This window comes from Ambystoma mexicanum, chromosome 14 (genome assembly GCF_040938575.1).
Source record: "Ambystoma mexicanum isolate Mex_15411 chromosome 14, UKY_AmexF1_1, whole genome shotgun sequence".
Classification (NCBI taxonomy): Eukaryota; Metazoa; Chordata; class Amphibia; order Caudata; family Ambystomatidae; genus Ambystoma; species Ambystoma mexicanum.
Window position 1 is genome coordinate 113,707,428 of NC_090940.1, and position 19,514 is coordinate 113,726,941.

General features: G+C 46.7%; 1 protein-coding gene across 1 annotated transcript in view; it reads right to left on the bottom strand.

Moving 5' to 3' along the window:
• CHURC1 (churchill domain containing 1) overlaps window positions 1-19,514 on the bottom strand; it is a 77,509-nt gene that overhangs the window by 28,843 nt on the left and 29,152 nt on the right. The window lies entirely within an intron of this gene.

The window sequence follows — 19,514 nt, forward strand, 5'->3', positions numbered from 1 at the left end:
TTCCAAAAAGGCCTCAGGTTTCCCTTCCCAAGAGTTCAATACAGTTCCATGTTTCCAAGCAACACACAGTTCAAGTCTCTTGAATTTCAAAATAGCTCCAATTCAACTCCTCATCCCTTCAGACTTTTCAACAGTTCATAAAGGTCTTTTTTCCTCTCTCTGGATTTCTCAAGCACCAGCAACGGTAGCAGAATGCAAGCTTCTTCATATTTGCTTTTCCTTGGCTCTTTTTCAAGTAGGGGTCACTCGGTGCAGACCCAGTTGTCAGACCACACGGTCCACCCATTACAGGTCACGCAACTGATGACCCATGGCACTTTGTTACCCTTCTCTATTCTTCAAATATATCAATCAACACTGATTTCAGATCCTCTTGGCATTCTTTTGACTTTGCCACAACATGTATTTCACACAACTCATTCCGTGGTATTCACCTTTTCACACCCACTTTCTTTCACTGTGCTCATAAGTGTGCGCTCATAAGGTTCATCACTTGCTTTGATCTCATGCTGTATTCACGCAGGCTCATCACACCTCTGTTAGTTCGGTATTCAACGATGCTTGCAGCATTCACAAAAAGTAATCACCACACTTTGCATCTTTCTCCTGCATTCAATAACACCTGTAGCACTCTTAGGAATACTTGTAACCCTTTTCAGTATTCAGAAATGCTTGTCATTTTAAAAGTACTTATGCCAACTTGCAGCTTGTTAATCATTCAACAACTCTTAATTCAATGTTCCATAGCAATTATAGTAATTCTTGGTTCGTTCGCTATGCCCATTTGCCCATCTCCAGCCTCGGAGCACCCCGGTTTGAGTGTTCCCTTCTCTTACACTCGCTGGTCTCTTATCGCTCCTCCTGGCTTCCCGATTTGGCTTCTTCTGCTTCGTTCTGCCTTGCTCCCTCACCCCCCCCCCCCCATGTCCTTGGTTTCAGCTGCGCACAGCCCGCCGCCCCGCTCTCTGTGGCGGTGGCAGTTGAGAGCATTCAGTATCCCACAGCTCCTGCTGTGGACACTGGAAAAAAGGGGGTAGCAGGCTTCTTGGGCCTCGCACGACCTGCACTGGCCCCGGCGTCTTTTCGGCACTCCTGTTCGACTCTTCTTCATGCCAGCCGATCCTTTTCCAGCCCGCTCTGCCTTGGACCACCACATTCTCTCCTGGAAGGTTCACACCAGCATGGTTCTCTACCAACTGGTTCTCCTCTGGATGGCTCTCTCCACCCATTTTATACACCTGAGACCTGTTAAGTGTTTTCAGGTGTATGCCCTTCATTCTAGTTGCCTGACCATAATTAAGCCAATTAGCTGGACATGCCTGACTTTTACAACAGTACTCCTCCCAAGCCATCTTCCTCGTCTCAGTATTAGAGTTGTGTGAATGAATGGAAGTGTGCATTACTCCCAGTTGCTTCTTCCTTGTCCCAGTCTTAAAGGAAAATGGCTGCGAGACATTTTGGGTGGCAGAAAGGGCCAAAGACTGATAATAGCCTATAAAGGCAGGGGGATTATAGGATTCCTTTTTTAAAAAAGGGGAAGGGTATACTATGTCTCGCCCAAAGACATCATCTCCCCAGGTGATCCTCCCTCGCATCTCCAACCCCAGGGTCGGGATCTAACAGCAAAGGCCTTTCCCTGGCTAACCTGAGAAGAGGATCCAGGGAGAGAAGTGACGATGCCCTCAGGTTCCTCACAGTCCAGACAACCGCTGCCCTCTCGACATATTCTTTTCTATTGTGCACGGTTCCCACTACCTTCTGTTCTGGGGGGGCAAACTACCTGCACCTGGGCTTCCCTCTACACGGTGTGGTTCCCTTCAGTGTGGTTCTTGGCATCTGCCCAGGTCGCTGTGCAGCCCTGCATCTACCACTCTCTCCTCGTCAGTTGTAGCGGACACCTCTTTAAACTTCCTTCCACGATTGCATAGCCTCCAAAGACTAGACTGTTGCATTGGTTTACTGGTCTTAGGAATCGGATACTGGTATTCATTGGGAGTGATCATTACTACTCCCTGCTTCTTCCTCATCCCAGTTGATAGCGTATTGTTCTTTGTGGGATGTTTGGGAGTATCAACAGTAGATCTAGAGCATGGGTGCACAACATACGGCCCGCGGGCCAGTTGCGGCCCGCCATGCCGTTTTGTCCAGCCCGCCAGCAACAAAGACTTTCCTAAAGGAGGGCAGCCCGCAAGCAGCATAGGCCGCCCTCCATTAGGAAAAAGTCTTTGTTGTCTTCCGGGCCGGACAAAACACTGTCCCTCATTGGTTCAGTGCACACGAACCACGCAGCTCCTACGAGCCACTTAGTGCGTGTGTGCTGCACCAATGGAGGGCCAGCACTATGGCTGGCGTGGTCAGTAAGGCTTGATGCCGGAAGGCATTTCAGCCTTGCCCCGCCCACGCCAGCCGTAGTACCGGACCTCGCCAGCATTCCAGCTAGCCTGCCTTCCAGCACGTCGTCCGGTAAGTACAGATTTATTTTGGGAGGGGGGGATGTTTGTTTGTTTGTGTGTGTGTCTGATCTTTGTGCTGCTTGTATGTTGAGATTCGGGGGTGGGGTGTGTGTCGGGTCTGCCTGAATGTTTGTTTTTGTGTGCAAGTGCAGTGTGTGTTGAGATGCGGGGGTGGGGTGTGTGTCGGGTCTGCCTGAATGTTTGTTTTTGTGTGCAAGTGCAGTGTATGTTGCGATGCGGGGTTGGGGGGTCCGGGTCTGTATGGGTGCATGCTTGTGAGTTTGTTTGGCGAGTTGGGGCTTTGAGGGGTTCAGGTCTGTATGGGTGCATGGTGTATGCTTGTGAGTTTGTGTGCTGAGTTGGGGGTTTGGGTCTGTAAGGGTGCATATTCTATTGGTGTATGCTTGTGAGTTTGAGTGCTGAGTTGGGGGTGGGGGTTTGGGTCTGTATGGGTGCATAGTGTATTGGTGTATGCTTGTGGGTTTGTGTGCTGAGTTGGGGGTGGGGGTTCGGGTTTGTATGGGTGCATGGTGTATGCTTGTGAGTTTGTGTGCTGAGTTGGGGGTGGGGGTTCGGGTCTGTATGGGTGCATAGTGTATTGGTGTATGCTTGTGGGTTTGTGTGCTGAGTTGGGGGCTCGGGTTTGTATGGGTGCATGGTGTATGCTTGTGAGTGTGTGTGCTGAGTTGGGGGGTGGAAGTTCGGGTCTGTATGGGTGCATAGTGTATTGGTGTATGCTTGTGAGTTTCTGTGCCGAGTTGGGGGTGGGTGTTCGGGTCTGTATGAGTATGTATGCATGGTTCATGCTTGGTGGCATGGGGCATAGTGTTTGGTTGGCGGGTGGGGGTCATGGTGTTTGGTTGAGGGGTGGGGGCCATGGGGAATAGTGTTTGCTTGAGGGGTGGGTGTCTTGGGGCATAGTGTTTGCATGAGGGGTGGGTGTCTTGGGGCATAGTGTTTGCATGAGGGGTGGGTGTCTTGGGGTATAGTGTTTGCATGAGGGGTGGGTGTCTTGGGGCATAGTCTTTGGTTGGGGGCCATGGGACACAGTGTTTGGTCGAGGGGTGGGCACCATGGGGCACAGTGTTTGGCTGGGGGTGGGCACCATGGGGCATAGGGTTTGGTTGGGGTGGGGGTCATGAGGCATAGTGTTTGGTTGGGGAGTGGGCACCATGGGGCATAGTGTTTGGTTGACCGGTGGGTGCCCTGGGGCATAGTGTTTGGTTGAGGGGTGGGAGCCATGAGGCATAGTGTTTGGTTGGGGGGTGGGGGCCATGGGGCATAGTGTTTGGTTGAGGGGTGGGCACCATGGGGCATAGTGTTTGGTTGGGGGATGGGTGTAATGGGCCATGGGGCATAGTGTTTGGTTGAGGGGTGGGGGCCATGCGGCATAGTGTTTGGTTGAGAGGTGGGTGTCTTGGGGCATAGTGTTTGCATGAGGGGTGGGTGTCTTGGGGCATAGTGTTTGCATGAGGGGTGGGTGTCTTGGGGCATAGTGTTTGCATGAGGGGTGGGTGTCTTGGGGTATAGTGTTTGCATGAGGGGTGGGTGTCTTGGGGCATAGTCTTTGGTTGGGGGCCATGGGACACAGTGTTTGGTCGAGGGGTGGGCACCATGGGGAACAGTGTTTGGCTGGGGGTGGGCACCATGGGGCATAGGGTTTGGTTGGGGTGGGGGCCATGCGGCATAGTGTTTGGTTGAGAGGTGGGCACCATGGGGCATAGTGTTTGGTTGAGGGGTGGGCGCAATGGGGCATAGTGTCGCACTCTAAGAGTGTACCCAATAATAAAGCTAAAACAGGCACACTTTTTGTGGAAACCTGACTCAAGGCCATACTCCTCTTGGGCATCCCAAACTGCAAAGTATAGCAGACCAAAATAACGGAATGTCCAATCAAGGGTCAATAAAATATATATAATTTAATTAAACAGACAATATGCAATCGCTAAATAGAAATAAATGATAACAATGGAAAATGTGTAGTACAAAATGTAAGTTTGAAATACAAATAAAAATCGTTATACCTCAAAAACGTATTCTTTTTCCATGTGTTTAATAAAAATTGGGGGTTGAAAAGCCTCCCACCATGCCACGTCTGCTGCGCCTACTGCCCCGCCCACATTTACTTTTCGGCCCACTATAGCCATCATGTAAGGTACTTTCGGCCCTCTGTCAAAATCAGTTGTGCACCCCTGATCTAGAGGGAGAGTGCTACAATATGCCATTGGGAGACGTGGAATAGAGGAAACATCCCTAGAAGGGAATGGAGGGCATGTGACTTTCCTTAATGATGTAATTTCCCGAAGGGTCACCTCCCCCACATGGTCATCCCCCAGGGTCAGGATCAGGTAGCGTCTGCTGTCCCCTGGCCACAGAGGGGGCGCTATCTCAGGGAAAAGAGTGATGACATCATCGGATTCATCACAGAAAGGAGAAAAGCATTATCTGGGAAAGGAAGGCGCTAAACGAGGGAAAGATGAAAAGAAGGGAAGCTTGCTGGCGAGAAAAGAGGAGAGGTGGAGGAGAAATGAGCAAGAGTTATCAGAATGAGGGAGGGAAATGAAAGTGGTGGCCAGTGAGGTCTAGAGAAGTGTGATAAATCCAAGGAACTCGACCCTTCTCCCCAAGGGGGAGCCACCCCCTTTGAGGAAGGGGAAGTGAGCCTTCTATGCAAAATACTCCCTAGGGGATCGGGCAAGCAGGACCTAACTGGGGGTGACCGACCCCACCCCGTAGAGGATAATGAATCTCCAGTGAGCAAATCTGTAAAATCTCCCTTACTACTAATGTCCCAAAGGGTTATTGCATACATGGGGGCTGATACCAATGTTAAAGAAAATGGAGCTTTAAAGGACAAGACCCATAGCTGGTGTGGAGAACCCGATGCAGAGCGAGTGGACCATTCGGAACGGACCAACCAGAGCATGGCTGCACTGAGTGAAAGCCACCACTGTAGAAGGGAGCTGACACATCCTGGAGGCAGGACCATGATGCATACGTGGTGGGCGGAGAGTCCGCGGAACACTGCCGAGCCTAGGAGCAATGGAAGCTCCATGCTCCAGGTCCTCGAGAAGAGGGTGACCGAGCCACGACCAAGATGGAAGACCGATATGCCTAAACCACAGAAGGAGCAACATTTCCCCAAAGAAAGCCACCACAAAGAAGCAGGTACACGGTTCTCGCCAAGGAGAGGGAGGAGGGTGGGTGAGCTCCGGGATGCTCTGACAGGGAGTCAGAATGCTGAGAAGGCAGACCAAGGGCCAAAGTAGGCTAACAGACCTAGAAAACCCCATAGACTAAGTGAAATACTAATAGGGGGGTGAATTTGAGGCCATAGGCGCTCATTACAACTCTGGCGGTAGCCGTGCCATTAAAAATGTCACAGCTGCCGTCGGAGTTGCATTTTTTCCGGCACCCGTGAATGGGCAAGAACCGGGTCATGCCGAGTTAGGCGGACCCAGTAATTGCCCATTTTCGGGTGCCGGAATCAAGGGACTCCCCATCCCCATTCTGCACCATAGGGCTGAATGGGGATGCGGATGTCGGATGCACCTGCACATTCAGAGTTGTGCCGGTGCATCCGACATGCTCTGCTCGCAGGTGCCGTTACACCCACCAGGAAAAACCTGGCGGGTGAATCAGTCCCCGTGAGCAGAGCCCGTAGTATGGCGGTCCGGGAAGTACGGTACCGGCATTCTTACCGTTACTGTACTTACCAGACCGCCATGCTCGTAATGAGGGCCATAGTTTTGTATAGGCGCGTTATAAATGCCATATCATATCATAACCCATGAGGGGTTATTTGAAGCCAGAAAGCAAAAACAATACCTAATAGGGGTAAACTTGAATGCCACAACCCCAAGAGGGGTTATTAGAATCCAGAAAGCAAGCCAAATTCCCAAAGGGGTTGAAGTTAAAAGCCACAACCTGTGGGGGTTTACAAAAAAACAGAAGGCAAATGAAACTACCAAAGGGGGTTAACTTGAAAGACATAACCCGAAAAGGGGTTCACCGAAACGAGAGATTAAGAGAAATTTCAGAGAAACGAAACAACCAAAAAGAGGGGAAGACCTGTCTAAGAGCCCAGAGCCTAGTCCGGGCTAAGACTTCCAGACAAACAAAAATGGTGAAACCTACAACATCCCAAAACGTTAGTAGAAGCAGAAGGTTCCCAGGTGGGCCACAAGAATGCCTTATTGCCAAGCTGAAACACTCTGGAGGCATGAGCGAGGGACAGTAGTCAAACAACTAAAAGACCTACAAATTCAACTTGAGCATCTATGAAATTAAATGTTGCAGCGAACCAAATCCTGGTGGAGAGGCATAGGAGTATGCCTGAGGTGTGGATGCTGAAATCCAAGAGACTTGTTTGCTTGAACTGTGTGAATAGACAAGAACTAAAAACTTGGTGGCGGGGCACAGGAGCGCGCCCCTTGTACCTGTGATGGAATCCAAAAGACTTGATGTTTGTTTGAACTGTACAAGAAATCCTGGGAAGGCCAAACAAATATGTCCACAGACATTGTTGGGAGGGGCTCAAGCACCAAGCAGAATAAGTCAAGCAAAGGGGGAGTAAGAAAACGTCTCTGGACTTAGTTTATGGTTCTTTGTTAGTGGTTGGGCCAGTTAAAATGATAGCATACGTTTGGACTGAGGACGAAGTAGAGTTCCTAACGACATGCTCACAAACACCTTTTTTGTGTGTTATTTTCTTAGAATAGAGAATTTCCACTACAGCAATATGGTTAGGTGAGGGCTTTTATTTGACTTTAATAATAAAACTCTGAACATTTGAAACATATCCCGTTGTCTGCATTCTAACAGACCTACCACAGAAGCTACACAGCAATGGCCAAGTCATGAGGATCAAGAGATTGAGGCCAAGTCAGGAGGTGAAAGGCAGAGCCAGCGAGACCCGAAATGGAGGGTTGCCACAATACCAGGACTGAGATGGTGGAAAGCATTATGGACCTGAGGCAGGGAACTGATAGACGCAAACCTTAACACCTGTAACAAGAGGACAAAAGTGAAGGTAGACTGGATCCATAATCAGGCTCCAATAGAATTGTCAAGCATACTAAGGAAACTAAAGAGCACTTACCATAAAAAAAAATGGAGTCTGAAACAAGAAGCAGCAGACAGACTAGCCAGGAGGCAAATTCTGCATCTGGTGGAATAGGCAAGTTCACAAATGGAGGAGCACGGACTTTTAAACAACCCCTGGCGTGGAGCGCACAGTGTGTTCTAGTGTTACAGTGCGGTAGTTGGTGTTGGGGCCATATTTCCTGAATAGATCGTCAACTGCTGTTCTATTGAACCATCATGCTCCAAAGCTTTCCCTTCATCTGATCAGTGTGTCTGGAAGATTGTTAAAGAGTCTGCCTGCTCTGTAACTGCATTTAATTACTTTGTGTACGCACCACCTATAGTGCATGTACGACCTACATAGTAGGTCAAAAAGTTGAAATGAGTATTGAAACCTCAGCACTAATGCAACATGCTCTTGATTTACCTTTACCCGGCGTGAGGACAGCGTATTAGGGGCTAACTCGGAAGGAATTTTGGCCATGGTCTAATATAGCAAAATCCAAAGTAAATAAAAAAAAGCAAAGCTAAAAAATAAAATAATCCCACAATAACAGCTTTCTTTAACCCAGCTTCTGAGCGGGCTGTAATATCAAGTCATGACCGTCGTACCGCTAAGGTAGCACTGGCTCCTTCTTCCCCAATTGAATCTCTTGGTTCTACCATTTCTGATGCGGGTATGTGAGTGAGCCGGATGTCAGAGCTGAACCGGACTAAAGTTTTCAGGAAAGCTTGGAGGACACTAATTTAATGGAAGTTACCACGCATGATACTGACACCTCGACATCTTCATATGCCTCGACTCCAGCGACGGTGGCTCCCAGAAAGCTGACAGCATTGTTAAAATGCATAGATAGCGACATTACTGCAACTATGGTGTCTGGTCAAGATAATCTTCTTCTGGAAATAAATCAAGTTCTGTGTACTCTAGTGGCTTTGTCTGAAAGCGCAGTCCCAAGTTCATTCTTCATTGTTGGAATCTCTGTTATTTAAATTCAATCATATTGGAGTGCACACTAAATTGAAAGAATTCCTGATGCTGTCCGTTCCAGTGCAGACTGCCTCTTCTGAACTTCAGCATAGGGGTCCCTCATATGTGCTCTCTACCTTGGAGCAGTGCTCAGCCCCTCCTTATTGTCGCAGCTCTGTTGGACGGATTAATGCTGACTCTAATTTCACTGGGGTTGATAACAGTATGACAGATCTTATATCATCAGGACTTCTTCGAGGAGGGCTGTGCCGTGAAGGTAGCATGCACAGCCCAAATGTTTCCAATTCTGAGGCTCAGGTGCTAAATATCTCAGAGGATACCTCAGTGTCGAAATTGCTTTGAGGCACCCTACCTTAATATCAACCAAGGGCAAAGCGACGCGTAAAACCGTCTAATTGAATGTAAAACAAATGGAGGGGGAGAAAAATGAACCCCAACTAAAAACCAAAAATCAGTCATCACGCAAGTTTCTGCACACTTACAAAGAAGCCGAATATTATGGCTGCATTAAGGAATGCCCCTCAAAGAAAAACTTTCAAGATAAAGGGCAGTAGCGGCAGGAATCAGCGTGTAGGGGATACTAATCCCCTTATTCACTGGGAGCAAGAGAATGTTGTCCTCACCACAAAAGCATCACAGGAGGCTCAGACTGACTCCCTTCTCTGGACTACCATAATGAACTCTGCATTGATGGGGTGAAGGAGGTGCAAAGCAGCAGAAGCTACCAGTGCTGTTATGGTGGGACCTGTGGAAGGGCATCCTCTGCTCCTTTTTCCTTCCTTGCCAGCATTCTTCGACATGACCAACCTCTCATGCCATCCGTTCCCCTATTCCCTTTAATCAAGCTGTATCCGGCCAGCATTTGGGTCTGAATACATGGGATCAGCATGGTGCATTCCAGCATCAGTTTGGAGGCCCTCATACCTTTGGTGCCTTGCGAGTGGCACACCTCAGGGGGCCTTGTCGAGCACAAGTTATCTGGCCAGCCATCCAGTATTCTAAGGGGCTGTAAGGGCCCAGAGCTGCCTGAAGGTAAGGGGTGTCTTTTATTAGACTAGACTAGTCATAGGGGGCCCGATGTCAAATTCAGCACCTCTGGTTCAGCCACCAGTGCCATGCAAGATAAGTCATGAGTTGAAAATCCTGGTCGCTAACCTGCTCCCAGACAATAGTGATGTGCTGTTAAATCGAGCAAATATACTTCACCTGCTGGTAGAGGTTCCCGAGTTGCGTGCTCAGTCCTCCAAGGACATTGAGCGAGAGGACTTTAGTGACTTGCACAGAACTGATAACATTATTCTGCATCTGCGGTCAAAACTAGTTTTTGACATAATTGTGGCACAAGTGCAAACATTGAGACAACTAGGCTTCGACTTCTCACCTTACAGAAGTGTGTCCTCAACATAGAATTACAAAGCCCAAGACGGCATTTTCCGCTCCCGAATGAAATAATATCTACTGTAGAGGATGGACCGAGGTCAAGAGAGGTGACTTTTGTCAGACCAGAGCCTGAGAACAGGGGCCAAGTCCAGGACAGTTTTTTTGTGATTATCAGTCTTGAAACAACTGGTGGCGATTCCTGTTAATTCCTGTCATGTATATATTTCGTTGTTCTATTTGTATGATGGGCTGCAACTGGGTTCTAATGATACTAAGGCTGTCCAGTATCCGGATACTAAATTGCAGAAGAAAGAAGTCCAGGAATGGTCATGGATTTCTGGAGCCCTGCGTTCATCAAGGCTTGATTGTCAGAGACAGTAATGCTCTGAATTTGGATAATGGCCCAGTTTTTCTATTTTGTCTTGGAATACAAGAGGTCATCAGATCCCATCTGCTAATCCTGCATTGGGAAAGTTGCTTAAACAACATCATTTGATATTCCTACAAGAGACTTGGCTAACAGAATCTCGAGCGTTTGACGGTTTCTCTTCTTATTTCCAACCAGTGCTTAAAGGGCCGAATGGTCGTCCGTCAGGTGGTCTTGTAATCTTGGCAAAATCTTGTCCGGCCATTCAAATTGTAAAATCTAGAGAGATCTGCCGAGGCTTTCCAGCCATCCACGCGATATTGCTTCAGGAAGCATTCTTTACACCTCCTGTGCGTCAATGTGTATTGGCATATTGGTGTAATTGACCTAAAAAAAGACTTGATTTGCTTAGCGACCTTGGTTAATGAGTGGCATTGTTCAATTTGTGGAGACCAAGTGATAGTGCTGAGGGATTTCAACGCCAATTGTGTAGAAACGGACCAGTGCAGTGCTGAAATATCTAACATGTCTAAAGCTAAAGGAAAAAAGATTACTGGGAGCAAATGTGGTTGAACATCCTACATGGTCTTGGTTTACAAATGTTAAATTGTACTACATCAGGAGACATTCCTCCCAAACTCATATGGAGGAATTTCAACTCTAGCTCCACAATAGATTACATATTTGTGGGACGCCTGCTCCATGTGGTATGTTCAGAGTTTTGTGTCCTTGATATTGCCTTTAGCGACCATGGCATGTTGAAGGCCATTTTTTTACTAGACTGCTCTTCAGGTTCGGTAAATGGCCCTACAGATCTTCGGGTGAATAAGGCTGGCAATAAGATCTCATGGTCTTTGCCGAATCTTAGACAAGTTAACGAGTCGCTCCATTTACTTATGATGAAGACTTCATAACTGGAAACTAGAAACAGTCACATCCGATCGTTCTGAGCCTTTTGTAGCTGACCTTGTAAATAACCCTGTAGGTACCAAATTTTGAACGAAACGGCCCAATGGCAGGAATACTCATTTATGATGTGGAGGTAGTTAGAAAACGGGCTCTAAGAGCACAAATAAAAGCTACTGGAGCTAGTTGCGTCAAAGCTCTTGGTGGGTGTGTTGCCGCTAATAAGAATGTCAAATCCTCCTATAGCCATTGGCTAAAGGGTCAGAGGGATTTTGTCGCAGCGTGACTCAGAGGCTACGTTGGCCACTTTAACAAATAAACTAAATACTCAGGAGTTTTGGGATCTTGTAAATCAGTGTTCGATTCAATCGCAAGCTCTTCCAGTAAATGCAGTATCCGAATCCGATTGGGTCCTTCATTTTGAGAAATTGTTCTGTGCCATACCGGATGAGGAGGTTGCTTTCTCTAAAGGTAATGTGGGTAATGCTTGGTCCCATTCCTTTGATAAGGTGATCATTGAAGTCATCTTATCAAAGATCAGTTCGTCCCGAGCACCTGGCCCCAACAAATTAACTAATGCCTTGTTAAAAAGTCCCCAGGAAAATTGGTCAATTGTATTAAACTTATTTTTTGATATTCTGACGACAAATACCTTTCCAGTGTCCTGGTAAGTGCCCACGTGGTACCAATCTACAAAAAGGGGCCCCGTTCTCAGCCCTGCAACTACAGGCCAATAGCCATATTAGATTCCGACAAGGTCTTTGCGACCTTACTGTTGGCTGAGCTGCAGATAGGGGCTACGGAGGTCCGTATTCTGAAGAAATGGCAAACCGGCTTTCGTAAGTACACGAGTACCTCGCTGAATGGAGTATTGTTAAAATCTGTGCAATCTCTTGTCTGGGCAAAAAAAAAAGTTTTTGTAGCCACCATCCACTTATCTGATGCATTTGATGCAGTTAGTAAAGACTACTCTGGTCTAAACTAAATAATTGAAGGATTCCAAATGGTCTCCTTTGCCTTCTGATAGCGCTCCATGAACAGTCTATGGTTCAGGTCAGACTTAATGCGTCTGGCACATTGTCTAGAACTATCCCCACATCAAGGCGAGTCACACAGGGGGTCATACTTGTCCCCTGTCTGTTCAAGCTGGATAAATCAGATGTGGAGGATTATTTACTTGCAGCGGCACATGTACCACCAAAACGAAATTATCTGAGAGTGACCTACTTAAGTCATGCCGATGATTTCTTATTATTTGACACAACCGAAATCGGTCTTCAAAAGCAGTTGAAGGCTTTCAGCTGCTTTGTAAAAGGTCACTCATTAAAAACCATTTCAAAGAAAACCAAAATTATGCACTGTTCTTGGGGAAAGAAATCAACTGCTTTCAGATGGTGGGTCGATGACCAGCCCCTAGAGCGGGTCGATAGTTTCATCCATCTGCGATTCACAATTGTTTCTAGACCACGCAAAGTCCAGGTTTGAGTGTGACTGAAGGCTTGTTCCACTAGTTTAATAAATCGATTGGTAAGAGTGGATGCAAAATATGGTAGGTTCTCGCTTTTTCCTTCACTAAATTCCAAGAAGGGAGAATTGTGCCTAAGTTTGTGTATGGCTGTGAATCTTTTTTGGACCATTGATACCCTCCTGATGAGTCTTAAATTTGCAGAAGTTTGTACCTCTAGCCACTATCAATATGAACTGGGCAGTAACCCGTTGAGGTCTCAAGCAATATGGAGGCTTCTATTATTGTATTGGAAAATTGTATCCCTTTGGCTGATTCCTTACATCAAGATCTGTAGTCTGCAATGGAGTCCCCTTTTTAAATGAAACTTTTGTAAGAAGACCCTGGCTGAGCTAGGTCTCACTAAGGATGATCTTGGGAGAAATCCAACTAGGGTGAAAATAGCATTCTGCCAGCTAGATTGGATTGAAATAGTCGACTGCATGCACTCCTCCGATTCTTTAAAACATTTGAACAAGGAACATAAGAGCTGTGGGGTGCTTGCACCCTATTTGCCAATGGTATTCGTATGGCCCATTTGACTGAATTTAGGCTGTATGAAATGATTATACAACCAGAAATTCGGTCAAATGGCCTATACGGTTCCATTATAGTGAACAAGGGGAACAGGGGTTGCAGGGGTGTCCCCCGCTCGCTCCCGTTGCTTGCTATAATGGGAACAGGAGTTGCGGGCGTCCCTCTGCTTCCAGGTCATTGGAAGTGGGGGACTTTAAAAACAAACAAAAAAAACAGTGTTAGGGACCCTGCAGCGTCAGTTCCAACCCGCGTTGCAGGGACAGAACTGATGCCGCAGGGTTAGATGTAAAGTGGACGGTGAAAGATAAGTGGAGCGGGGGAGGTGGGGATGTATGGGTGGGAGGGAGGTGGGGATGTATGGGTGGGAGGGAGGTGGGAATGTATTGGGGGCACGAGGGTATGATAGAGGCAAGATGGATTGGTATGATTGTGCCCATGGCAAAATTGGGTTTGTGTCAACCGTCACAAACAATTATGCCACGGTCAAATCATACCAATCCTTTGTCAATTTATCCCAACCGTAGAGCGAGGAGGATCTTTCTACTGTTGCAACTTAAACTGTAGCAGACTAAAGACGTACTGATTTGTTATGGTCAGTGTGAGGCTTCTATGGGAAATTGTCGCTTTTGTGGGAATGATGACGGGGTGGACGATCTTGAACACCCGATTATGTCTTGCTCAGCGCTAATATCAAATTGGGTATTGTACTTTAGAAAGTTTCTCTATAAAGCTCATGGTGTGGGTGCTTTGGGGCTCTGACCCGAGTTGTTGTCAGGGCACACCACCAGCACAGTCATTTCTGTGGTGGGATTTGTTAATAGTCTTAATCTAGAAGGAACCATGAAGGCTGTTTCAAGGACTCCATTGGGGGGACCCGAGTCGGACTCACTATTGCAGTAATTAGTGCGTTTGGCCTTTATGTATTAATGTTTAATGAAATTGCATAGTGTTTTTATGTTTGTTCTCTATGGATGCAAGAGTATTGATGTATGTTCAGAATTAGATTCCTCTGCATGTAAAGTTTTAATTGTGAAGAGATAATGAAGGTTGCTTACTCAGACCTGCCGGGGGAGCCTAGAGTAAGCATTGGTGAGTGTGAGAACCAGTTTTGACTGATATGCGTGTTTTAAAAGCCAATTTTGACGATTAGTGTTTTAGCCTTTTTGCATGCATCTATTATGAAATCATTGTGGCTTGTCCAAATGTTTTCTGAATATCTATTCGCTCTTTTTTAATGCAATGATAATGTCTAAATGTTTTCTGAAAATCTATTTATTCTTCTTTACTGCACTGATATTTTATGAACTTTTTTATCTGTAGGTTTTGTTAAAGGCTTTGTCGCCAACAACAATGAAAAATGTTTTTTAAAAACAAACAAAAACTTGCCAAGGAGTCTTGAGCCAGCGACTGCGATTCTGGAGGCTCTTGGGGAACAAGAGAGCAGTAGGTGGCCTAAGGTTTGAAACCAGGTACAAAAGATCAAGAGAACTGCTGAGCATGGGAGAGGCCCGAAGGAGGAACGAGTAGACTGAGGGTGCTCTGGGTTTGGGGCTATTACGCCATTGGCCGGATAATTGACCAAAGTCAGAAGGGGAAGAAGCTGACTGTTGATGGTTGAGGAGATTTTATGGCCAGAAAGGGACAACCTTTGCTGAGACACTAGGAGTGGCTAAGGGTTGTACAATCAACACTCAAAGAAATTAACATGATTCTTTGAACATGGGTCTCTAGAACTGAGGCCCCGAGAATCGCAGGTGAACATTTACTTGTGACCCAGGGTTTCAAGAAATCAGACCCCAGGAAATGAAAAAGACTTGGCTCTCCTAGCCAGGTGAAGTCATCCTGACCTAGAAAATGTGCTGAACCTCAACAACCATTGTTGAACTTTAGCCAAAGGTGATGATTCTAAAGGGTGGGGCCTGAACATTTGGGAGCATTCCCTACACGTATACTTTCTACTGCACACTCTGTGTTTATGGAGACCTATCCTACCTCGGTTTTCACATTTGCCTCTACCGTAGTTTGTACTGCACATAAAAGATCTGTTATGTTACGCAAAACCACCTCTTAAATCTCCGTTGATTGCCCGCACCATGAAGTGTACTAATGAAGTTCAAAGGCATATGTTACCGTAGCAGTTTCTGAGCAGTCCGAACACCTGTGCCACGCCAATGCAGATTATTTTCCCACAATCAGGACAGCTCGTTGCATGGTGAGTGGTCCAAAGGGGCAAGAAAGTGCTGGCATCTTTTTGTCTCATAAAATATTTAGTTTCCTGCAATTTAGCAAGCAGCAGTGCTTGGCAGAATGGGTGGTAAGTCACCTTATAAAACGCAAGAGACGAGTGTCCACTGAAGAGAGTTTTTTTTAAAGCTGCTCGAGGGCAAAACTGAAGTGAACAAGAGAGTGGAGGAGCATATGGTACGCAGCACTATTGTAACAAAATAATCTATATGGCATGCTCAAGCTATTGAGGTGCCTCAAACACCTCAGAGGTTAATATTTGCCTTTCAACTGCTCTAAATTGTTACACATGCTGGGAGACCTTGGAGGTCTAATAAATTGAGCAAACTATATCTCCCATTATGCAAATGGGTGGGCACCCACAATAGAAGGAAATGGTCTATTAAGAACTGCACTTTCAAAGCCACAAAAAAGGTCTCCAAACTTCATGTAAGAATATTCACATATGGGTCTCCCATCTCTGCTTTCAGTTTGATCTTTGGTACTACCCGTTACCAGGGGAAATGGCGGTCCCCCCTCTCAGGGCATACTGCCACGCAGCTCAGTTAGTGTGGGTGAAACGATGGCTCAATCAGAGCCAAGGCACCAGCTGGCACACCATGAAAACCTCCATCATGGCCCCACTGCGTCCCATGGAAATCATGGCGACCCCGCTGCACAAGCTCCCGACCCACATCAAGATGCACCCCATACTGAGACCGACCCTCCAACAATGGCATAGGCTCAGAGCGGCACAGAGGGCAGAGGTCACATACCCACCAGCCTGTGCCAGTATCAGGTCGATCCTATCCTGGCCAGTGACACAGCCACTGCACCACCGACAGACAGACTCATGGGCCAATGTTTGCCTTCTGGACATCCTAGAGGAAGGAACACGGGCGAGATTCCCGGAGGTCCAGCCAAAAATGGCATGGGCCGGGTGACTGGCTACTCTTATCACTCTATTCAGAAAGCGAGACTCCAGCATACCACCCAAGAATCCAGACTCCAACCCCTCCCCTGCCGTGTGTAAAAGCAATGGATCACAACTCCGAGGCATTCCCATGCATTCGCACCTTCTACCAGATGGCAGTCCCCAACAACCTACACAGATTAAATGCTCTAGCAGCCGCCTGGACGGAGGATTTAGACACACCGGTGAACTCACCCGACATACAGAGAAGCTTTGCAGTAATACCCATGGTCTCCCTTCATCTCAGGAACAGAGGAAACCAATTTAAAATGTTACAACGCATTAATTATATTCCTGACAAGATGCACAGGATGGGAATCCGCTCCACCAATCAGTGCTGGAGGGGCTGCAAGGGCACCGGGACCATGGGCCACATCCTATGGACTTGCTCGAAGATACCCGCATACTGGCAACTGGTATACCAGACGCTCAACACCATAGAAGGAACAGACGTCCCCTTTTCCCCGCTGGCGATAGTGCTGGGCGACGATGGCACAGACTGGCATCTGGACCCACAGACGAACAAGCTAATCTCCCTTTACATGTTCGCAGTGAGGAAACTTGATCATACACTGGAAAGCAACCAACCGCCTTCGGGTGCCGTATGGTCACAATCACTAGCCAAAATATGTCACCTGGAATGTGCAGCCTACAAGAGAATCCTAGCCCAAACCTAGGGAGGAATGATGGACACCGCCTCTCACACGGATCCGAATCGGACACACAAGGGGATATGTTATCCTATATTCTGTATTTTGTTATTCTGCATTTCGCTATTTTACAAGGTGTTTTTTTACATTAATGTTATTATCTACTGTTTGTTTACTCGAAAACCAAATATAGAGGTTGACAAAAAAAAAAAAATCAAAATACGAAAATGGAAAAGAAATGTAAGTGCCTCCCTGCAGAAGAAAATATGAACACGCCCTTACATCTAATATTGCCACTACAGCCACCAGTACCTGATCTTTTGTTGTCACACCCCAAAGAGCCGGATAGTTGGGGTTTCAGGGCAAATGGTTACTGTTGCAATATAAAGGAAAATGAAAGCACAAGCTGTTTAGGCACAAACAAAGAAGGAGTTATCAAATAATGAGAGGTTGAACTGTGAGCAATTACAGAGGACAGGATTATGGACACACAGGATATAAAACACTCATAACCAACGGAAGATGGGCAAGGCATTGCCAAAGGGTTCTACAAGACTCATTTTGAAATACAAGGAGGAAACCTAAAACCTTTTTTCAAAAAGAGGAAAACAGTTAAAAAGGTGGGGGCTGCGATAGAGTGTATAGGTTTTCAGAGTAATAAAGATATTTAAGAGATTGCATACCAGGATATCATAAGCATGTTTGTTGTTCCGACTAAGCCAATGGAATACACAGCAGATATCTAGGAGCTAGAGAAACAATTCCTAGGTGTGCGGATTTGCCAATAGTGGAAGGTGGAAGTGAAACAATTGTACCCGTTTTGTTGGCCTGCAGTGAATGAATAGATTTGAGGGGCTGAGGAAATGCAAACGCTCTACAGGAGAAACAGCAATGAAACTTAGTTACTGGCCCAGAAAACGGAGCTGTTTTAGCATTGCCCATAATTTGGGAGGCGCACAAAAGCAATTGATAAATTGTTCTTTATGTAAAATGTATGGATGCAAGAAGGATTTTGGGGTTGTTCTTTTGTCTATAGGCCACTTGGGAAGGCGGACAGAATACTGGAGGCTCACAGGGCCCAAAAGGAGCCGCTGTATATACAGAACCAAGAATAGAAAACAGGGCCCCAGACCGAACAGACCTAGCCTTGAGAAAGACCTTCGGGTCGAAACACGTGTCGGCTGACCACATGACACATCAAGATCCCCACCCTCACACTGTCTGGGTGAACAGGCCTGCCGCTAAGCAGCGCTATACAACAAAAACACAAATCTGTGTGGAAAATACAAGCTTTTTCATCTATTAATTAAGGCAAGGTATCCAGGTTATCCTCAAAATTTCTACCAAACGAAAGAGGTGTGAGCTATACCTCAACCACAACCTGTGACCTTGCTGCAACAAGAAAAACCAAGGAATCTCATTTCAGAGCTCAGCAAGGTTGGTTCCAATCTAGAGCCCAAATCCCCCCCCCCCCCATTTTATTTTATGTATCAAGAATGCATTTATTGTCTACATGGCTTGAATATAAACTAAAAATAGCCAATAATAAAAAGCAAGAGCACAGAGAGGCTCGTGGGTGCTGGAAACTACACATTGACCAATCAGGCAAGCAGAAGTGAAGGATCCTCTTGGCAGTGCCCATCTGATGAGCCAAGTTATTTATGCTGCAGTGTTGGTGGTCTGTACTTCAAAGCCAGGGGGGCTACCTTGATGTGATGACTGACTTGGTCACGTTTCCATACGCAGTGAAATGGAGCCACTTCTCTGATAGTTAAAAGCTTCCAATCTGTGTTGGCCATATATTGTTCAGGAGGACCCAAATGATCCTAGGCCGTCTTACAGGTTCTTTTTGATACAACATAAAGTCTCCATGGGAGTATTACACATGGCAGAGATAGATGAGCGATTCTCGGCATAGTGACGGAGGACCTGGGAGAGGGCCCTATCGAAGGACTCCTGCCCGAGGGTCCCTGCACTTATGCAGTGTTTCCTCTCAAATGTGCTGCAAGGATTCCAGGCAGTCAGAAATTGAAGGCACTTCTACATTTTTGTTTCTCCGATTCCCTGGGGAGATCCTTTAAGAAGACAAATCACCAACTCCATGGAAAAACATTAACGCCAAACATGGCTTCATAAAGAGGGTGCCGCCCGGTGGGACGGAGCTCTGCCCAGGGTCTGTGGTGGCCTAGAACCACTGCGAGAAGATTGCACAATCAGGACGAGTCCGTTCCAAGCAGACTCATGCCAATCTCATGCAATGCATGCACTGTATCCGTGGCATAAGGACACACTGGTCCCAGACCACCACATACAGGAAATAGACAGGAAGATGCAGAAACATTTATCTAGGTTTTCTTCTGCATACTCCTCCTTCAGAATGAGCCTAGTAGATTACTCAAGGAACAGAACATAAAAGTAAACGTTACAGCTTGGAAACGTCAGAGT